The sequence below is a fragment of the Mesoplodon bidens genome, assembly GCF_964165515.1.
Source record: "Mesoplodon bidens genome assembly, chromosome: 5".
In the NCBI taxonomy this organism is placed as follows: domain Eukaryota; kingdom Metazoa; phylum Chordata; class Mammalia; order Artiodactyla; family Ziphiidae; genus Mesoplodon; species Mesoplodon bidens.
In genome coordinates, this window is record NC_138161.1 from 27249922 (window position 1) to 27274190 (window position 24269).

Sequence of the window (24269 nt, forward strand, 5' to 3'; positions counted from 1 at the left end):
AAGTCATATTAGGGATCTGCCTTTTCTTTGTCCTGCAGTATGTTCTAGCCTGACCAGTATCTTGATTTATCAGTCTGCTGGTTCCAGATATCTTCAGCTTAGGTCTTGTCTTTGTTACTTGTCTAGGAGCTCTGAGCCGAGCTGAAGAGGAAGAGAATTTGCTCACCATCACTGGTCTAATGGTATATATGGCAAGTCTACATTGGACTCACAGCAGTAACAGTAAGCCCTTAGGCTCCTGTGACCTCATTGTGTTTAGAGATAAAAAGGAGACCAGAAAGATTTGTATGACTCTAGTCCTAGTAGACTTCATTTTCCTACCAAAGTTTATCAAAAGGACAAAGCATATTTGAAAACAGATAGTAAAGACTAACTTAGAATGCAGTCTCTCTAGTCCCATGGTGATCTACCTCTCCTCCTCCCAAAATATGGCTTTGCCATATTTTCTTATCAATGTATTTTCTTTTCAAGTGAGATTGTTTACTTTCTTACATTTCACATACAGATTTCTTGGAAATGGTGTTGGGAGACAATGAGAAAGGAACAGAAGAGAGGGTAGGAGACAAATTCTATCTACTTTGAAATTCTACTGTGAACACCTACTCTCCAGACACTGAAACTTTTATGGATCTATTGCAGTGCTGCCTTATTCATTTTGGCAGCTGTTAGATATTGAGGCTATATAAAGCAGTTCATCCTTTTAAGTCCTTAACCATAGCAATAAATTAAGGCAATAAGAGCTAGGGAACCTGATGGGAAAGTGAATAGGTAGTAGCACATATTGAAAATTTAAGAATATCAGGAGATCCATCTTGTGGCAAAAAATAATCAAATTCTTGTTGCTACCTGAGTAGTTGATCACCCGCTGTACTTCCACCTTTATATTTCCATACTCCTAGGCAGAAAAAACAAAACAAAACACATCATTCCATTACAGCATACTGTGAATAGTGACCAGGTACTATGAACTTACTAGTACCTGGAACAAGTAAGGTGAAATGGTTGAAAGAGGTATAATTGAAATTGTAAAATTGCTAGAAGAAAGGGGAAAAGATTCATGGCATTGCTCTTGGCAATAATTTCTGGGACATGTCATCAAAAGCACAAGCAACAAAAAGCAAAAGAAACAATCAACAAAATAAAAAGATAACCTACAGAATGGGAGAAAATATTTGCAGATTATTTATATGTTAAGATGTTACTATCCAAAATATATAAGGAACTCCTACAACTTAATAAGAAGAAAATGAAAAGAAAAAAAAGAAAAGAAAAGTGAATAACCTGATTTAAAAATGGGCAAATGATTTGAACAGTTACTTCCTCAAAGAAGACATACAAATGGCCAACAGATATGTGAAAAAATGTTCAACATCTTTAATCACTAGGGAAATGCAAGTCAAAACCACAATGAGATGTCACTTTACACGTGTTAGGATGGCTATAATAAAAAAAAGTAATGAATGTTGGTGAAGATGTGGAGAAATTGGAACCCTTGTATACTGTTGGTGGAAATGTAAAATGTTGTGAAACTACCATAAAATCCAGCAATCACACTTCTGGGCACATAGCCAAAAGAATTGAAAACAGGATACTGAAGAGGTATCTGTACCTCCTTGTTTACTGCAGTATTATTCACATTAGCCAAGATATAGAAACAAACCATATGCCCATCAACAGATGAATGGATTTTAAAAATGTGATATGTACATACCATGGAATATTATTCAGCCTTAAAAAAGAAGGAAATCTTGCCATAATTGACAAGATGGATGAATCTAGAGGATATTAGGCTAAGTGGAATAAGCCAGTCACAGAAGGGCAAATGCGGCATGATTCTAATTATATGAAGTATCTAAAATAGCCAAACTCATAGATATAGAGAAGAATGGTGATTGCTGGGGGCTGGGGGTAGGGGGAAATGGGGAATTGCTGTTCAATGGGTATAAAATTTTAGGTATGTTAGATGAATAAGTTCTAGAGATTGCTGTAGAACATTTTCCCTATACTTACCACTGTATTGTGCACTTAAAAATTTGTCAAGAGGGCAGATCTCATGTTGTGTTCTTACCATGATTTTAAAAAAGAAAAGAAAGGAGAAGAAGAGAAGAGAAAAGAAAAGGGATGTATCAGCATCCTGAATTGAAATAGGGCTCACTCTGATAAAATTCTTTTAAAGGAACCATCAATAGATGTTGAGGAACCCAGGGTCTTACACAGTGAGAGGCCATTGCTGCCTTTAGGCCTGAAAAGGCAAGCAGAGAAAACAGTATTATTGAAGTGATGTTAAAGACAGGAGAAACACTGCCTGGAAAGATTGCAGTCAGAGGGACACAACCAATGGATAAACCATGGAACTGAAGCATGAAGGGAGTAGGGGGAGAAATTCTCTGCTGGTGTCCCCTGTACTCTCACTTTTTGGGTTAAGCAGAAACCAGAGAGCAACAATGCCTAGGTTCTACAACTTATGGTGCTAGTCTCTAGGGAAAAGCATAGGGCAGTGAGGAGCAGACTGTGAATCTAGAGGGAGCAAATAGAGAAAAATCCACTTCAGAGAATGAAGAAGAAAGAGATGGCATATTAAAGACTATTTCTTACATTGATATAGTGGGAAGAGGCCCAAACCTCATAAATAATGTAGACATAAGAAAGATTTCCCTTATTTTTCTTTGCTATTTTATACTTGTCTCTGTGAAGTAGCAGCATTTTATTTTGAGTTAATGCAACTATTTCAAAGAATTCCATGTTGTCATGAAGCATTCTCAAAGTCCTTCATTATTCTTGGATGAAAAGAAAAAGTGTAGGTGAATCCTTGAAAAATATTTAATCTGTGAAGCCATCAGTATTCAGTCTATGAGAAAGTTTTCAAGGGCTGAAAGTATGTCTTCAAGAAAATAACCACACAGTGTATTTATTTCCAGCTGTTTACAACTAAAGTATGCAGATATTTGTTTAGAAACCTGATTCTCCTTAGACATTCTCCCTTTAAAGTTTAAGAGCAATCATATAGTTATTAAGATGATATTCATGATGACGGGAGAGAGTCACTCATCTCTCTTGAGGAGGAATATTTTGTGTTTGATTCTTCTGAACAAACGGGGAGAATGTAGGTGAGATATTTTCGAGAAAGCTAAATTACAGATGTCAAACATAATTTGACTCCTTTTTTTGTTTAACATGAATGTATTTTGGGATTTAGAATTTTTCACATTTTATTTATTTATTTATTTTTATTGGTATATAATTGCCTTACAATGTTGTGTTAGTTTCTGCTGTAGAGTGAAGTGAATCAGCTATATGTTTACATATATCCCCTCCCTCCTGGGCTTCCCTCTCCCACCATCCCATCCATCTAGGTCATCACAGAGCACTGAGATGAGCTCCCTGTGCTATACAGCAGGTTCCCACTAGCTATCTATTTTACACATAGTAGTGTATTTATGTCAAATCTAATCTCCCAGTTCATCCCACCCTCCCCTTCCTCCCCGTGCCCAGTTTTAAAGCTACTAATGTGGAAAATACTTCAGCCACTTTATAGCAATTATGAAATGCTTTATTGCTTTCACATTCTTTTAGGTATATGTGTGGCATTTTTCATAGAAGTTTTTGCAGAAAGAATATAATGCTTGGTTATTTAAATGAATACAACATAAAAATTTAAAATTTCAGCTTACATCTTCAAGCTTTAAGATTATTCTAACTTTTTTTTGCAATAAGTAGAACAATTTATTTGACTAAAACAAGAGAGAACACAACACTGAAGGATTCTTAGTGCAGTCCTAGGAGGAGGAAATGAGGGAGCGATAGGTATAGGTCTTGTGGCTTAAGTTAGGTGATTTTTTTTATTGCAGTTATACTTATATTTTAAAATTTTTATTCTACTACTAATTAGTTCCATAAATGTTTAGTTATTGAATTAGGCCTGTGAGACAGAAAACTGAGTATGTTAAAGAAAAGGCGCAAGTATCAATCAGTGTTCCAGAAGGAAGCAGATAGTACAGTAGAAATGGGGTGATAGAAATGAGTTTATGGACAGATTTTTTAGCATGGTACAGAGAAGCAGCATCTAGAGTAACTGATGAAATCCAGTGAAGGATCTAACTGTTAGCAATATTGGAAAGCCTTTATCATCACTCCTGAGACTAAAGGGATGAGGAGAGGAAGCAGTTACTGAAAGCCTATGAGAGCAGTAACTCTGAGAGAGGTACCTCTACCAAACAATCTCTTTTTTTTTTTTTTTGGTGGTACTTGGGCCTCTCACTGTTGTGGCCTCTCCCGCTGCTTAGCACAGGCTCTGGACGCACAGGCTTAGCAGCCATGGCTCACGGGCCCAGCCGCTCTGCAGCATGTGGGATCTTCCCGGACCGGGACACGAACCTGTGTCCCCTGCATCGGCAGGCGGACTCCCAACCACTGCACCACCAGGGAAGCCCCAAACAATATCTTTTGATTAGAGGAACCCAGCTTCTGCTAACCCTCAGTCAAGCAGGTAGGGAGTCAGGTGAATAAATACTCTTGATTCCCTTTCCTTTCCCCTCCCTTGTCTTCCATAGCTGAACCAAATGGAAGTACAGAGGAAGAAAGGCAGAAGGATGTGATCTGTAGAGTTCATCTTGGGTACAAAAAAGGGTAGAAAAAGCTGGGATAGTGTAGAGAATTGATCTGGAGGGAGCAAATCTGAAATATACAGCACAAGGTGCATGCTTGGAAGCAAAGGAACTCTTCGGTGCTGATAACATTGCTGGAGTTAAAGTCTCTGCATGAGGATATATCGCAGAATGGGATTTACTACCAGTATTTGTGGCAAAGGCAAGGCAGTAAGAATAAATATTTTTGAATTCAGTTCAGCCTGAGTTTCCAAGTTTTATCTTGGGGTCTACATTGAAGAGAGCTACAATTTTCCATAGGTAGTCGTTATTTTATATAAAAAAACATAGAAACAAATGAAGAATAGTGGTCAGCATGGATTCATGCTATGTTAAGTAACAACTGGGCAGCAGAGCCACACTCAACCTCAAACATTACTTTTTTTTTTTTTTTTTGCGGTACGCGGGCCTCTCACTGTTGTGGCCTCCCCCGTTGCAGAGCACAGGCTCCAGATGCACAGGCTCAACGGCCATGGCTCACGGGCCCAGCCGCACCGCGGCATGTGGGATCTTCCTGGACCGGGGCACAAACCCGTGTCCCCTGCATCGGAAGGCGGACTCTCAACCACTGCGCCACCAGGGAAGCCCTCAAACATTACTTTTTCAACGTGATTGCCAGCAGAGCTCCAGAAATTTAGATCAAGCAGGGTTTAGAGAAGGCTTCACTGGAAATAAATGATGGAAAAGGAACATCACCAAGAAAAGATTTCAAGGAAAGAAATTAAGAACATATTTTAAGAAGTAAAAACCAAGAAGGAAACTAAAAACAAATAAAGAAGTCCTTGATTAAAATCAAGTACAAAGTGTCAATAAAATCAACTCATTTCTATTAATTCCTATTATATATATTTCTGTTGAAGAAATCCATGATATTTTAGGTTGTATATTTTTGTGTTCCTCTGTGTGTGTGTGTGTGTGTGTATTTGTACACACTCACATGTCAAACTGTAATCTAGAATATGGGATAGTTCCTGTCACTAGACAATAACTACCCACTAGTTTGTGTCATTTAAGTAAAACATTTCATCTTTATACAGACCAATGCAATGTGAAAATATCGAGTTCCATTCAAGCACCTGTGAAAATTCCATACCTTTATTTTGCAATTCAAAAACTTTATATCATAATGACAAGAAAAACAACTGTTATTAACTAAAGGAAATTTTCAGTCTTAGGAGCTGGAAACCTTTTTTTTTTAAAGAAGTCCATCTCTATCTTGAAGTTACAAAGGCAATTATGAAATAAGCAGCCAAAGTGGACGGTACAGAAAATGTTTGTAATAAATGCTTTTGGAATCCAGAAGAAGCAGGGAAGATGAAAGTGAAGAGGAGAGCCTGGGAAAGAGTTAGAGAGGCAGCAGATCATGACCCAGATATTCAGTTGTGTGAAAGTTTGGAGTGCGATAGGTATGGGTATCCAGGAGTTCAAGGCATTCCAGGAGGATGCCTACATATAGCAATCTTAAGGAAACGGAAGAGTTACTGAGGATTTCTCATAGGGAATGACTATGCTAGAAGCACTGGTGTAAGAAGGGTAGTCTGCAGCAGGAAGGTGGAGGTAATATGATCGTTCCTAGGCCTGTGCTTGAACTCAAGCTTTTACAGATTATTACAATTTCCTTCTAATTGGGAATAAGGAGACCTGTTCCAGGACATGGTTGAAAGGAGTAAATAAATTAACACACATGCAAGCAATTAGCACAGTGCTTGGCCTCTCAACCAGCACATGTTAGTTATGGAAGCTCCTTTCTTTGAGACTGAGGTCGAGAGGATGGACCAGACGATGAGAAAAGAGGGTGGTAAAAGAGAAGCTGCAGACTGGGGTAAAGGGTACTTGCAGTCAAATTTTGAGAAGCGACTAATGGGCAAATTTCTGCTCCTTCTAGGTATCCCTATAAACTCTGAAGAGAGGGAAAAGATGATTGGCTTCATTTGTAACTTGGAACAACTCCAAATTATTGGAGGATCCCAGTGTGTGGTTTGGAATGTACGTAATTCCTGCTGAGTTTCATATACATCCCTTAGTAGTCTAGCTCTCCTTGCTTATTTTTTTCAGAAGGTGCCATAGAAGAAGAATGCAGAAGCTGAGAACTGACATTTTATCTAACATTTGGCACATCAGTGTCCCAGCCCATGGTTTCTTTCATCTCTTGTATTGATCAATGGCTGGTGATGGTTTGCCTTAGGAATACACCAAAAGCAACAGTCTACCATGACTGTTTTATCTCAGTTGTTGCCTATACTAGATGAAAGAAAGAAGGATGGTACACTGAGGCATTGGTGACAGGAGCATGTGGGAATATACAAAACGAGGGGAGTGCAGAAGATGGGGGAAGAGCCAGGTTAGGGAAGAGTCTTCTGCTATTTAACACATAGGAAAAACCACCATGAGGTGACTAAAATAAAACAAGTGAAGTCATTTACCTGATACCTATCCTCAGAAACACAGATTTATTTTTTTCCCCATAACATCTGCAATTGCATAAGTGCATGGTGTATTCTTGGGAATTATAACGCTTCTCAAATGTAGTGCTTGATGGTAAGTTCTGTGAGATTATCAATGTTTTTTCTTTTTTTGCTCTTGCAAGCTTTTTATTGCACTTTCATTTTTCTTCCTTTGCCTGAAGTTCCTTGTAAAGGAGAAGGCCCTTTTATCACCTTGTCCAACAATCCAACAATCTGTTCTTTTCTGCTCTCTTTACTGTCCCATCCTTTTCCTTATTCTGTAACCCCTACTTTTCCTTCTGGTTGTGAATGGATCATCTGCTAATTCTGGAATATGCCTATGTTCAATTGTCATCAAGTACCCTTAATCAGCCCTCAGGAATATGGCTAAATGAACACTCTTGTTTGTTTGTTTGTTTGTTTTCCTTTTCCAAAAAGCATTCTGATCTTTAAATTATTTTCATCCACATTCCAGCCAGTCACGAAACCTATTTCTGAATATTATTTTCTAGATATTCACTGAAAGATAAGATTGTTTGTAGCCATTCTGAGCAGTGCCCATTGTCCTTTTCTTAAGATATTAATGTTAGGCAAATTATTATTATTATTATTATTATTATTTTTTTTTTTTGCGGTATGTGGGCCTCTCACTGTTGTGGCCTCTCCCATTGCGGAGCACAGGCTCCGGACGCACAGGCCCAGCGGCCATGGCTCACGGGCCCAGCCGCTCCGCGGCATATGGGATCTTCCCAGACCGGGGCACGAACCCGTTTCCCCTGCATCGGCAGGCGGACTCTCAACCACTGCGCCACCAGGGAAGCCCAGGCAAATTATTTTTAATATCCATATTTGTTGCCTTATACTAGTGCCAACATTAAATTCTTATTATACACCCCCATATAAAATGTGAGATATATGCACTTGTTAAAACATGAGATTTCCCTAAAGGTAACATAGTAAGATATGACCTTTTCTTGAACAACATCATCTGAATTCTTCATTAGAGATTTTTATTTATTAAAAAAATAAGTTTATTTATTTTGGGCTGCGTTGGGTCTTCGTTGCTGCGCACGGGCTTTCTCTAGTTGCAGTGAGTTGGGGCTACTCTTCGTTGTACATGGGCTTCTCATTGAGGTGGCTTCTCTTGCAGCAGAGCACGGGCTCCAGTAGTTGTGGCTCACAGGCTCTAGAGCGCAGGCTCAGTAGTTGTGGCGCAAGGGCTTAGCTGCTCCACGGCATGTGGGATCTTCCCCGACCAGGGATTGAGCCCGTGTTCCCTGCATTGGCAGGCAGGTTCTTATCCACTGCGCCACCAGGGAAGTCCTCATTATAGATTTTTAAAAGAGGCTTTTTTCTCCCTCTCTTTCTGTGAATGAATAACTTCTAAGTGGAAAAATATCAATCTATTAGTTCCGGTCATTTTTTTTTTTTTTCTTTTTGCGGTATGCGAGCCTCTCACTGTTGTGGCCTCTCCCGTTGCGGAGCACAGGCTCCGGATGCGCAGGCCCAGTGGCCATGGCTCACGGGCCCAGCCGCTCCGCGGCATATGGGATCCTCCCAGACCGGGGCACGAACCCGTATCCCCTGCATCGGCAGGCGGACTCTCAACCACTGCGCCACCAGGGAGGCCCAGTTCCGGTCATTTTTATCTTCTTTGAATCCTGGAAATAAAATGAGAGACCAATTAAGCCAAAAAACACATAAAGTTGTGGAAAGTTATGACATTCTTTGAATTTTTTAATTTTTTTTTACAATTGTTGCTTAAAAGATTATAATTCACTTTAAGAAGTAATAAAAGAATTTAGTAAAAAATATGTCCTCTTGGAAGGACATAAATCCTAGACAGATCAACGTGGGTTCTTTTTCTGGATAAATCATTGTCCAAACAATTTAACATGCATCCATTTCTGTAAAATGGGCATGATAATGCTGTCTCCTTATGTGTTGCAATATTTAATTAATGATTATATGCTTTTGCATAATGTGTGTTCATATATTAATAGGTTAATAATGCACATTCTCAATGTACTTTAATAAAGGACATTGGGAGTTAATTAAAAGGAATGTAATTTGTGCTTTTGGGAGGAAAAGTGTTATCGAAGTGTAAATTAGGGAGGGAAGTGGCAGTTAATTCTATACAACGTATCTATTACCACACATTCAAGGCTTAACTCTAATTACAGATTGGACATGTGAGCAAACAGCATCTGGGATATTTCCACTCATTTCGAAAGGCCCTTCTCCACATTTATAAAAGCAGGCTATTCTTTTAATAACCAAGATTATTAATAAGCCACTTTCAGCTCAGAACAAAAGGTTAGCGGGAAAAGACCTCTTTCAAAGTCAGCATATTGACAGTATTTATTGTTCTCTTTGGTAGACAGTATCTGCCCAACAAGTGTCAGGAGAATGGAGTTTATTATTCAGCCCTTTAGATCAAAGAAACATTTTTGTGGCTTGATAACTCTACCCGGAAGAAAGGGCATTTACACCTGATGGAAGAGGCAAATTCTACAGACAGATTTGTGGTTGTCTTCAAACTTTTCACCATCTGAATAACCCCTGAGGTTAAATAGCTGGTAGACATCTGTAGGCAGAAATAAGAGAAATGAGATCATCAAGGAACAGTATCGTGCTTACAACATGTGGCGATATGAGTGGTCTTCACCATCTGTTATTTGTGTGTGTATTTTATTATGTAAATGTTCGTACACACTGCATTCTAAACAAAGGAACATTACTTCCACTTTGCTGGTGCCGCCAAGCTGGCGTATGTGTCCTGGAAAAAGAAAGTGGCAGACAGAAAATTCAGGGTTCATCTACCCACTTATGTCCCCACTCCTTTCACCAAGAGGGTGAGAGACTCTAAGTAGGTTTGATTCCTTTTCTACATCCTGTTCACAAATACAAAGCTTGACTGTGAATGGAAAACAATGTCTTAAATACGACGGTTATGGTCTAAAGCTTCTTTTGCTGGCGTCCACGGGAAAAAGATACTGGAAGCTAGGATGCCCTGGGATGGTTCCAATGTACACTAGTGATAAATCCAAGCTAAAAAATAAATTTGGACCGAGAAAACAGGCTCTGTTCAATTTTCTCTCATCTGTTTAATTCCTGGCACATAGCTCTGGGTCATGGGAAGGTTCTGGTGGGCTGCTGTCATTGTCTCCCCCAAAACAAGAGGGGTGTGTGTGTGCATGTTTGGGAGGAATGAAAGTGAGGAGATTTGGGCGACACATATTCTGGTTTAGATTTTCATAAAATTACCAATTTAAATTGAAATGTAATTATCCTAACTGGCATCTTTTTGGCAGCAGCTTAAAAAAAAATCCCTCGGCTTTACTGTACCAAGCAAAAGCCCAGAGGAGTCCTGACACTGGCCTTTAATCAAAAGCTGAAAAGACACAAAAGCTTTCAGATAATCTATGCCAAGCTATCTTGGACAGCACAGAATTGCCTGGAGCACCCTTCTGGTGGCATTTAAAACACCTGGTGCCCTTAGGAAAAAAAAAATACATCTGCGTCTGCAATTTCTCCTTCTGTAATTCCCTTAAATCTCTATCTCAACCCATTGTCCTATCTTAAAAAGTAGGGATGCTGCAGTGACAGTAAAATAAAGCAATTTTATTTACCAAGAGAATGATACTTGTCATTGACTTTGCCTGGAGGTGACAGACTCAGGTGCCCATCTGCACAAACACTCCCTCACTGTTTATTTCATGTGGATTAATATAATTAAACTATCATTGTGCTCACTGATTCAGCTCAAATTTTAATTTGATAATTGGGGAAAAGGTGTGCATTTGAAATGGAGGCAATTAATTGACACTTTACATGCCCTTGAACAGAAATAATTTAAGTTACACCATACTTAGTGGTGACTTATACTGTTGTGTTTATGCGGATTACTTTATTTAGTTCCTATCATTAATGGATAGAGGTAAATAATGTTACTCAGCCTAAGTCCTTTTGATATTGGCAGTCTAGTTCTGCAATTTGAAAATATTTTCACTGCCACAAACAATTCCATTCATTTCATAGTCACTGGCTTCTCTAAAATAAAGGCATTCTAAATTTGAATGGCAATCTAATCATTCATAACTAGTCTCACATATATGCAACATAACTATGCAAATTGTCACATAATTTTGTCAATAGACAGCCTGGTTCTCATTCTAACAAACATCTTGCACAAAGAAATAATGAGAATAACAAAGACATATTTCTCAACTTATAATACCCATCTTTCCCAGGATTTGGGAAGAAAAATAGCTGGTTCAATACTTAATTTTTCTCCAGTACCAGTTTGATTTGTTCCAAGGGAATTTATATATTTTGGTGAACTTATTGAAATTTAAGAAGGAAACATATTTATGGATAAAGTAATTTTTTTGTGTTAATTATGTTCCATCTGGAAATAAATATGCTTTCATATATTTTTTAAAGAATTTTAGAGCAAAAGCTAGTTTCTTTTAGCAAGTTGCAAAATCTTCATCATTTTTACTGGAGCTCTTTTATTCATGGAGTCTGAAATACTTTTAATCAAAACCAAAGCAAATTCAGTTTTACAAAATGTTAGCTACCACAAATTATACCTGTAGTAAATAAGGTTACTTAATAAGAATTATGAGTTGTTTGTACATAAGCCCTGAGAGGGCTTCTTCTTAATATAAAGGCTTGGAGCAACCGCTCTGCCTTTTAGATGAAAGCTTATCCTCTTGCTTCAATCTATTCAATATTTTTAATATTCAGTGTAACCATGGATGAACCTAAGAAAGTTTTGGCAGGTCATTTCAGTTAAGCAACCACACTCTTTTTATTAAAGCTGGAAACCTCATTAAAATAGGCTCTGTGAAGATTTTGTAAACTGCAGCTTCAAATCAAGGTTAACAATAATGCTTCAAAAATCTTTTCATATAAATGTGGTTTGGGGGGCGTTTTAAAGTTTCTGAAAGTAAGAAATGCTAAAGAGCCAAAAGGCAGGAAACAAAGAAAACAAACAAAAGAACACACAAAATGCACACACTTAACCCATGTACTCTTATTCATAAACGTGGGTGATCCCCAAACAAATCTATTTCTCATATCTTTTTTTCCCATTATCTACTTTTAGACAAAATTATCCACAAACATCTTTGCTAAATCAGCTAATGTAATAGTTATAAAGAAAGAAAAACACAATCCTAAACATAACCTTTAACCATACTTAAAGGGAACCCTTAGTTATGGAGCAGAATTGAAGTCTTCTGAAAGATCAGAGAATTTTAAAGATAGAATAGAACTGATAGATCACTTGATCTGATAACTCAGTAACAGCAAAAGAGATTATGGGCCAGGGATTAATGACTATGCAAACTCAACTACTAGTTAGTGACAGGGACCAGGATTATAAAACAGATCTGTGGGCTCCCAGTGGAATACTAATTCTATATGGTATTGTTGGTTATTTCAATATTCCTGGATGGAATGTTGTCTGTTCAACAAACAATCTGATATCTATCTTGTCATGATTAGGACAATTTTACTCATTTTTTGCAGAAAAGCCAAAGTTTACAAATCTAGGTTCTTACTTTCTAAAATATCCTCATTTTCATCAACTCCTTAAACATAAAGAACATTGATACATTGCTGTTAATATTCTTCAGAATTTGAATTCATCAGTAATCCCTTTTCTTAATCTATGTTGTTTGTTAATCAATTCACAGAAAGATACTTCTCTTTATTTCCAGCATTTTCTTCCCATGTTTCTTGAGAACATTTTTTGAAAACTTCTTAATCACATAGAAGTACTATTTAGGTAAGTGAAGATGTTAAACCCATAACTCACAGAGAATGGCTAGTTAATAGGTAATTTTCCTCTGGTTCAGGCTCAGTATCTCATTACAATAATTCTTCTTTAAAAAAAATGGAGTATCAAGTCAAGTGACCAACATATTTTGTTGATGCTTACTTAAATGGCAAAGGCCATCTGTCATGAAGGATACCCCAAATTTCTTAATTTGATTTTAGGCCAACTCAGCAGAATTAGTGTCTAGTTCTGGTCTGGGTTTATAGAAAAAAAAATATATTTGATGGAGTTACCTATTTCAAACTAGTTGAGCAATTCATATACATACACAAAACATTCAAGAAAAGTACAAGATAGAAGTGAAAGGTACAACATTCAAGAACATTCAAGAAAGGTACAAGATAGAAATGAAAGTGGTTAAATGCACTGTGCTAGTAACAACAGGTGTTAAACTGGTATTTTCTTCTCTGTGGAATAATTGAATATATTTTGCATTTTAAATGTTTTTTTTTCAGACTAAATACCAAAATAAATTGTGTGAAGAATGTAGTTTCTCATTCTGCTAAATAAACACTTTTTTCTGTGACCACTATTTGCCAAGAACAGTACCGGGTGAATAAAACACTGTGAGTTTATTAAGAAACTACAACCTACAGTCGTAAACGTGATTGGGATGAAAAGCTAAGAGCTGGGTTCCTCATACTGTATGCGGATAATTGAGCAAGATATTTTTGAGCCATGAGGATATTTGGAAATGAGCAAGGAGTACGTAGAAATGGTTTATATAAACTCAGTGCCTAAAACAAGACATAAAGGTATTGAACAATCCACATATTACTTGTTGATATCAGTAATAGTTTGGGGGAATATTTGGAATGGCTTTTTTTTCTAAAACTGGAACACATGGTGGTTTCTCAGAAATCCTAACCTTATTTACAAAATTATTTCTTCCGCTTAGAAAAAATAAAATAAAACTGATATATTCAGCAAATTGCGATCTCAATTTTCAATGTTAAAATAACTCCAAGGTAAGTTGGAAAACTCACTGTGGCCATTAAAAAATAATTGGCGATCATGTAAACATTCCCTTAATTTTCAAAACCTTGACTTTTAAACAACAGATTTTACTTAGTTGTACTATCTTCTCTCTGTGTGTATTACCATTGGCCTGCTGTTTTATAGGCTTTCCAAATGTGCAGGAAATTTGGCTGAATTAGCAGTTTTGTTTTTAATATATTCCTGGAAATTTTATCTTCAGCAGTTCTGTGTGCTTTCAGCAAGTGGCTAAAATGGATGCAAGCTTTCTAAGTTTGATGAGGTCAAGACTAACAGCACCATTGCTTGCAAGAAAAATCACGTAGCATCAGGTCGAGATGGTACACAAGACATGGCATGTGTGTCAACTTGTCATCTTCCCGCACAACTTTTTTACATTATCTTCATTGTAATAAAATTGGAGGGAAGATCCTGGGCACTGAAGCTGCCCATGCCACTTTCGAAAGCCTTAATAATTGCACTGGCAGCTTAGAGGCCTATTAAACCGAGAGATTCAATGCCGCTTGACTCCTTTTCTAAAGGAGTGCCAGTGGCAAAGACAGATTCTCTGGGCAGCATAACACAGTGAGGGGTGAAACTCCTCCGATCAAGTGTTTGTCCATTTACCAGCATTTCTGTGGTTATCAGGATATATTTACATGCCATCTCAAGGATAGCTTATCAGAATGAACGCAAGGATAGCACTCACTCTCCAGGCTGCAAACTGCATTGAGGTATTGTGCGTGCTTCACTCTAATTTCAGTGCTCCGTGTCCAGTTCGGAGCTGATGTGACTGCTTACAACACAGCAAGCAATGAGAGCCATCTCTGCCTCAGAGTTCTCACAAGAAACTGCTAGCATAGTTTCCAGACTGACGAGGTCAGCCCTCACTTAGAAATCAGCCTTTCCTCTAACCCAGTTCCCCTGTCCAGGTCCACCTACTGAAGGACATCTGGCTGCTAGAATATTGACTTTTCTTTACCAGGTAGGAAAGATATTGCCTTGGCCATATCAGTAGGAGAAAGGCACCCAAAATTTCCACTTGAGTTAAAAGTCTGCAAAGCTGAAACCGACTTGCGATTTAAATTTTATTCCCAAAGAGTTTAGATTTAGTATGTTTTGTTTTAGATGGAGCGGCAGAGTACTCTGAGATGAAAGCTATTGTTTCATGTGTTAACAAGGATAAAAATGGGTTTTCTGCAGTTAACAGCACTCCTCAGAACCGCTGCCTCACTTACAGTGGAGGAATGTCATAGATATCATATTTCATCAGCAATGATGGCTTGAATATGTTCCGTGAATAATTACTGTATCTTTTCATCTCCCTTTTGTTATAGGAAACCTTTATAGTAAAGGCTTTTAAATATGCAGTGGGAGTGTGTATCCAAGTATCAAGTCTATGAGAAATTGTTTTGGCAAGTTTAGAACCCTCTCAAAATTCATGGGTTTGGAGTTTCATATCTAATTGGAACCTTTTAACGTTGGAATAGGTTTGCTCTTAGGAAAACAGTGTAAAGCTTTTAAGCATGGGGTAGGGAGAACCTTATAAGAAATAGTCAGCAGGATTCTGTGACATTCAAATTATGTTTATTTAAAAACAGAAACTCCTGTGTTCTGATGTCTTAACATAAAGAGAGTCAAAATTACATACATAGCTACAAGAATTACAAGGCTTTTTGAGTTGCCGTTGAGCCAAATAATTGAGAAATACCTTTAGAGTGTCAAGGATGTAATGAGGATTCTGGTCAACATGTTGCCGTTTGCTATAAATTTTCTCTTAAGAGTACATGGCAACTGTGTAAAGACCTAATTCAGGTTTTGACTCTCCTAACAGACTGTCCTGAAATCATTGACTGCTGTATTCTTAGGTTTTTCAGTGAGGAGAATAAGCTCTCCTTTGAAAATTTTTTCTAGTCCTCACTTTTGAACTTTCATCTGTACCACAAAACAGGCACATGGGTTATGCTAACTGGTCAAACAAACAAAAAACCCTATAGAACATCTACCCTTCTCTGTCTCCCTCCAGTCTCTGCATGTTCAGTCCAAATGACTCCCATATGGTTTAACCTTAGTGACCATGTTATGTGTATCGAGTAGGAAGAATCCTTTCTAAACATTACGCTTAGAAGGAAGTTAATGTAAAGCACCATAATGTACACATAAAGCTAGTTTAAAAAAATTACTTCTTGTCAGGAACAAGCAAAAAATGCTTTGGCAGCATTTACCAAGTTAGGTTTTTGGAAAAATAGGTCTCCAAGATGGAAAGAATTACAAAGAATTACAAAGAAAGTCTGGGGAGGGGTAGCTCCCTGGTTACGTAAACATATACTTGAGGCCCATTTTGGAGTTTCATGTTTTCATTTTGATCAAGGTTGATTTATCCCTTTTTAAAAATGAATCGAGCATTTTACATCCTATCGAAGATATATTTACCTATCTCATGGACACAAGGACTTTTTCCTTATTTCTTTTAGGAGTTTTTTAGTTTTGATACTTAGTTATAGAAATCCTTTTGGATTGTGTTGAATATAGTGTTGGTAAAGATCAATGTTCACATCCCCAAATAAATATCCAGTTATTGCAATGTTATTCTGGAAAAGGCATTTTATTCCCTCATTGAGAAGCCTTTGTACTTTTTTTTTGAAACTCATTTGGCCAGTTATGTTTGGATCTATTTTTGGACTCTTTCTCTTCCACTTATCTATCTGTCTTTTTTTTCTGCAATACTACATTCTCCTGATTACTGTATATTTATAGTAAGTCATGAAATCAGAACATTGAAGTTCTCAAATTTTTTTCCTTCTTTTTAAATATTGTTTGGCTATTCTTATTTATTTGCATATCCATAAAAATTTTAGAATAATCTTGTCAACTTCTGCAAACACACTCTGGGATTTTGGTTGGGATTGGATTGAAATTAAAAATTCGGAGAAAAGAGATTTCTTAACAATACAAACATAGCCAGATACAATTAGCAAAATCACAATATTAATGTTGGTACAATACTATTTAACTAATTTATAGACCTTATTCAAATTGCTTATCAATTGCTCTATTAATGTTCTCTTTCTGGACCTTGATCAATCCAGGCTCACACATTGCAGTTAGTTGTCCTGTATCCTAAGTCTCTCTTATTCTGGAAGCGTCTCAGTCTTTGTCGTTCACATCCTTGACACATTTGAAGAGCATTGGCCAGTTATTTTGTAGAACACCTCCCATTTTTGGTTTATCCTGATGTTTCCTTGTGATTAAGTTCAGATTATTCTTTTTCAGAAAGAAAACCTTAGACGCGATGCTGTACTCATCTCAGTGTATCATATCAAGAGGTGGAAGTTATCACTTTGTCTCTTTACTGGTGATATTAACTCTATCACTTGCTAAAAGTGGTGTCTCCCATTTTCTCCACTATAAATTTACTCTTTTTTTCCTTTAAATTAATAAGTAGGTAGTAGGGGATAGCTTTCTTCAGATTAGATGCATTCTATTAATATGTTTTCGAAGTTACTGACCCTTTTATCTCTATTTCTTCTAAGCCTATCCAGTGGATTTTTTATTTTAAATATTGAAATTTTCAGTTCTAAAGTCTCCGATTCTCAGTATATGCAAAGATACCTTATGTTTTCATTCATTACAAGTCTCATTTTCTTTATGTCACTGGCCATAATTATAACTGCTCCTTTAAAGTACTTGTTTAACAATTCCAACATCTGTTAACCTCAGGGTTGGCATCTGTTTGTAGTTCTTTTCCCTTGAGACTGGATCACATTTTCCTGGCTAGTTATATGTGAATAATATTGGACTGTATCCTGGACATTCTGAATATCAGGCTGTGGAGAATCTGGATTCTGTTAGATTGCTCCAAAAAGTGTTGATACTTTTGTTTTAGCAGGCAATTAACTTGGTTAGACCCAAAGTGCAAACAGGCATGCCTGTGGTGGGTGGCTGCTTAGATCTCAGATCAGTTTCTTAAACCATAGCTACGTGTAGCTTTCCATTTTTTCAGGTCAATATGTGGTTCAGTGCTCAGCCAGAGACTTAGGCTGAGTTTACACATAGAAATTGAAGTACTCTTTCTTTGGCTCTCTCCTTTCTGATTCCCATTTCACTCTCTGGTAACTCTGGTTGCTCTGTATTTCTTGCCCTATTTCCTCATCCAGTAAGCCAGTGGGCTCTCTATCAGTGTTCGAATCATCCCTACACTACCGCCTCTGTGACTGAGACTGCCTCAGGACAGAACTGCAAAAAAATGAGGAACTCAACCTGTCTGATTGCTTTCCCCAAGTTTCGGCTCTGCTCCAAAATCTCCCTATGGTACTTCAGTCTTCAGAACTCTCAGCTAGTTATGGCAGTAATTTTTCCAGCGTGTAGGTATTTTTTTTTCTAGGAGGATTGTTTTATTGGATAATCATTTCTCCATTAACATGAGGACTTAAGAGGTGGATTGGGTACTGGATTTTGAATGGTGAAAAGATGTTGTCTTAAAAATTATGGTAGATATCAAGAGTAAAGTACCAGAGAAGGAGAATTTTAAATAAAATATCACTTGTATAACATAGCAGACTCCTTTAGGTGTCTCTCAACTTACAATGAACCACTGAATTACTCCCATCTACTTCAGACCTCCTCATTCCATAGTAGTGGCACTTAACAGCCATATTTATACAATGGCACCTAGAATATCTGCCCAGAGTTAATTGAGAAATAATTGGAGACCCCACCTGGTCTGGGTCCAAGTCACTTCCTTGAGAATTAGGACTTAGGGTCAAGAGAGTCCATCTGTCCAATATGGCTTGAATTCTACCATATATGTAGGGTCAAGAGAGTCCATCTCTCCAGTATGGCTTGAATTCTACCATGTATTGTGTCTCAGTTCTTTTTCTGCCATCATGTGAATTGAATAGGAAAAGAATAGCAGTATGCCCCAAAACAGAGAGATAAAGTAAATGCACGGAAAGAAGTAGAATGAAGAAGCGGTGAGAAAATCATCCCACTTGCCAATTATCTTCTAATGCTTCTTGCAGTCCTACCTGGTATCTGGCTGCATTATTTTCTTTAACTGCTATTAGTGATCCCTGTATTCTAATGAGAGGTCCCCTCTTTCTTCTTCAGCTGGCTTTTGTAATTTGCAACTTTAAAAATCCTGACTAATCCATACACTTTTCCACATTACAGGCATTGTGAGAACGTTTATATAATGATAGTGATGGGTAAACACAGAACAAATGTGTCAGGGGATGTTGAGAGGCTAAGAAATGAGTTAAAATTTCTTAGCATTTAAAATGAGATAATTTTCAAGGTATTATGTTAAAATCACCACATAGGTCTTAAGCAAAGATCCTAACAGTTAATTTGAATGTAATCAGAAGAAAATAGAAGCAAAATATATTATAAGTTGTGTATTTTTCCTCCTTATTTAAGTGAATGCTAAATAAGATAATGTTGTTATTTGGAAACCCTGTATATGCAATATTTGTGTCCTGTCCTGGTACTCATTCTCCACTTCAGGGTCAATCCCATTACTATAATTAAGTTTCTGCTTAATTAATTTTATTTCTGTACTTAATAAAAAGAGGCAGTTTTTTCCTGGATGTTCTGTTTTTCCAATTATATAACCACTAAGAAATCAATTGCTTAACAAAAGTTAAAGTAATATGATTTGAACATGAATTGCACTCTAACAGAAGGACCTAATGAGTCAGATGAAAAATCAGAACCTGTCTCCCCATCCCCCCAAATAAACAAATAAATCTCAGCAAAAGCAAATCTTGGGATTCTTTGGATTTGTCAAATGTTTCATGGATCTTCCAAAACATTTTGGCAGGATAATTCCCTAAAGTGATTCATTATCCGTCAATTCATATTTCAATGTCACTTAATATTTGTTGAATATTCACAACATGCTAGCATTGCACAGCTGCTGAGAACATGCTTCTCTGTCTCTCAGCCTCACACTGCATGTTTTTCTCAAGATGAAAACATAACATATATTTTAAATTTTGTCGAGAGGATAGGAGAAAATTGGTTTAAAAACAGATCAGCACACACACCCTTCAAGAATTAATCTTCATATCCCTATTAGGAAGATAATCATTGGTTTTGAAAGCATGAAAATGTACCATTTATATCCATTTATATCTAATACATATCCCTTATTTTTATTTATATATATAAACTTATATACATATATCCATTTATATTGGGAAATACAATTTTTATTTGCTTTTATATTGCTTTTATGTATCTATGTGTATATTAATTCTACTATACTTCTATAAAAATTTGCTTTATCCACAATCTAATTTTTATCCATGACCTAATTTTTAAATCTCCGTATAAGTACAGGCATATGGATATTTCCCATATATAAATATATATGAGTATTTCCATTTCTTATCAAATACTGAAATTTCCTCTTACTTGTCCCTTATTTGTATTCTAATTTGAAAATTATTACATACATACTTCTATATTATTTTGGTTCCCATAAGGGAAGCTCTTAATCTCCATTTGCTCCATAAATTAATGAGCTCCACTCCCTCCGTTCATTTAAGTATCTGCTTAGAGAGGCCTTCTCAGATCACATTATGAAAAGTAACATTTAAGTAACTCCTGGTCACACTCTTGATTCTTAAACTTTGCTTTATTTTTCCTTCCCTGATATATTGGATTGTTTTGTTTATTGTTTCTTTCCATCCACTGTAATATAAAGTCCATAAAACAGGGATTTTGTTTTTATTCTTTCCTGTGCTTACATAAATTATAACAGTGTGTAGCATCTGTTGGTGCTTCACAAACATTGTTGAATTAATGAATGAATTCTCTGAGAAAAAGTATTATTTTCCTCTTTAGTCAAATCTTAATTTCAAAATTGAACTCAATTTACAAATTGGCCTATGTGCTGTCTTCTACCCTCTCGTTTTTTCCCTCCCCTTTGAATTTAAGGTGTGTTCCTTTTTGTCCAATCTTTCCTACATGCTAATAATACAGGGCTAGCAATGTCTGTATCTATGAAAACATTTCCTGGATTTTTTCTGGTGGAAATCCTCCTTAATCAGTTTTTTTTTCTTTATATTCAATTCCTTCACCAAGATTTTTATAAGAATGTACATGGTGAGTGTTAAGAGTATAAAATAAAATGAATTTCCTTGTAAAAATATTTAGACTCAAGAGTTTAAACCCTCACATGTTGATTTTGCTGTAAGTTCTCTAATGTTTTGATGGATTCTAAAAGCTTCAATTAAGAGAAAGTATAAAAAAACAAAAGCTTTAAAAATGCTCATATAGGGCTTCCCTGGTGGCGCAGTGGTTGAGAGTCTGCCTGCCGATGCAGGGGTCACGGGTTCGTGCCCCGGTCCGGGAAGATCACACATGCCGTGGAGCGGCTGGGCCTGTGAGCCATGGCTGCTGAGCCTGCACGTCCGGAGCCTGTGCTCCACAACGGGAGAGGCCACAACAGTGAGAGGCATGCGTACCACAAAAAAAAAAAAAAAAAGAAAAGAAAATACTCATATAAAATCTCTTTTGATATGGATGAATATTAATATTTTGTTACATTTCATTGACCTGAAATACAGTAAGGGGATGTAGCAATATTATTAGTTATTATGTAGTGTCATTAACGGTTATTTTTTTGTAATAAAAGTAGATATTCGTAAAGAGCATGAAACCTACAAGAAGGCTAGAATGTTGGCTTTGGGGAAAAATAATTAAATTTGTTATTGCAGTAATTTCATGAGATATAGCTGATTCAGTATGGTGCCAGAACATCCATTCCATTCACTACTTTTTCTACTTCAGAATAATTGATTGCTATTCCCTCAAAACAAGAGGAAATTATGCTGTGGCATCTGTTTTCTTTCCTTTTGTTTCTTTCAAATAAAGTATTATGTACTTCAGTCCAAAGTTTCTTTAAAATGCTGTATTTACCAGTGTGCTTTACGGTGCCTAGCATATTTTAAATTAACATTAAAGGGAAATGATAGTGATGAGCATCATAATTATTCAGTAATAGCCCAAACAGCTGCCTGGCTTCCTTTTTTGTACTTGCTTGGAATTTCTTTTCATATTTTCAAAGAAGGAAAGTATGGAAAATAACCTTTTTGATTGAAATTGTGTGTTTTCTGAAGGTAGGAATATAAATCATATTACCTGGAAGTTTAGAAAACAGATTCTTACTCTGTTTTCTCCAAGGAATATAGAATAATGAAAGGTTATGGTAATGATATCAACACATTTTTGGTTTTTTGAGAACAGAGTACTACTTCCCAATGGCCTTTTTTGCTGATAGAAACAATTTAAGGTGATGGTAATTTTATTATTATCTGAATAAGCATCTGGGTATTTTTATTATTATTATTATTTGTGTGTGTGTGTGTGTGTGTGTGTGTGTGTGTGTGTGGTATGCGGGCCTCTCACTGTTGTGGCCTCTCTCGCTGTGGAGCACAGGCTCTGGACGCGCAGCCTCAGAGGCCATGGCTCATGGGCCCAGCCGCTCTGCGGCATGTGGGATCTTCCCGGACTGGGACACGAACCCGTGTCCCCTGCATTGGCAGGCAGACTCTCAACCACTGTGCCACCAGGGAAGCCCGCATTTGGTTATTTTTAAAAGTTAATTTCTTGACCTGAAAGTCTATGTTGTAAGTGATCATTTGACCACAGGTAAATATTGCTGCCGTATACTTTTGTAACATCTTCTGCATACCCACATCTCAGCACCTTCCTTGTTGAATTGCATTGATCTATTTATGGAGTTCCTCCTCATTAGACCATGTGCTCTTAGAGGGCAAGGTTCATGGTCAGTTAGCTTTTCACATTAAGCAAAAAAAAACTGAATTTATGTTATGGGGTCACTATGCTCACTGAAACAGTGTGCTGGATGAGGCTTATGTTTCCTTCCAGATACCTAACTCAGTAAGGACATGCAATTAAATGATAAATTTTATCCCAGAAATTTAACCACTTAAGTTTCTCCAAGACGTTTGTAAGCATAACTGACCATTTATATCTCTGTGATGATATTTCCGAAATAATCTAGACATCTTCTACCCAATGTACTCTGTATGCAAGATAAGCAAATAACTTGGGAACTAACTTTCGCTTCATTTGCATGATGCAGTATTAGAAGGAGCATTGGGCTGGGAGTTTAAAAACTGTAGTTTCTACTTTCCCTTTTGTTAACTGCTATGTTGCTGTCAGAAACCAGCAAACTTTTGTAGGTTTAGCCCTTACAGACTGGAAAAGGAGAAGGTTGGTTGACATTGTCTCCATGGACCTGTTCAATTTCAACATCTCAGATTCAAATTTAATTTATTAGTTATCTTCCATAAACTGTTGCATTTGAATTCTCACCACTTCATCACAATATATAATTTATGTCCCAACCACTTTTCTTTGACAACCAAACCTTATCATGACCTTAGAAACTACTGTCTTCTATAGATAATAATGATAATAATAATAATAAATTACCTCAGCCTGTATTTCATTTTGTTTCTATATATTTAATTGGCTTTGCAAAATTTAACAGGATAATTTTTGCTGTGATTGTAAGCAAATTGTGATTGAAAGCTCAATATTAATGCTATTAAGAGCTACTATTTATTGATTGCCTAAGTGGTAAGGAGTGTGAAGTGACTTTTATATTTTCACCCTCACAATAACCATTTTGAGGTAGGTATTAGTAGTCCCATTTTTCCAACTATATTGTTGGAAACCAAGGCTCAGAGAAGTGCATTCATTAGCTAGCTACATTACCAAGGTTGTACATCCAAAAAAATGTTGAAGCAGGAATTAAATCAGCTCTTGTTTTTCTTTTCTCAAATTAAAAAAGAAAAAAAAGTCAACACCTTAAATCTAAAAACATGTGTGTCACATGGGCAGTTAGAAGTCTATAGAATAAATAAGATATTTACAAAAACATCACATAAATTAACAGCAGTAAAGGAGTCAGTCACTCAAAATTTAAAATATGAAAATAGAAAGCCTCTAAAAAGTGAATTTTAACAGTGTCAGAGACAGATATTTTTTCCAACCTTGACTGTGGTTAATATTACATACAGCAAAATTGCAGCCACATATACCACTCACACTTTCACTTTCCATTTTGGGGTCCTTTCGAGGTAACTGTGTCTGTGATTCCATGTGCATCTTTGACCAAACCCCTTTCATGAGGTATTTATTTTGTAGCCTATCATTCCTGGAAAATACTGGAGGTAGCATTCACCTCTATGTTCACCTCTATAAAAAAAAGTTTTATATCTGTATAAAGATGTATAGAAAGATAATTTTTTTAAAGATATAATGATCAAAGCTCAGTCTTCATTGTTTATTGCCTTTTTCTTCAACTATCTTTTAAGCCAT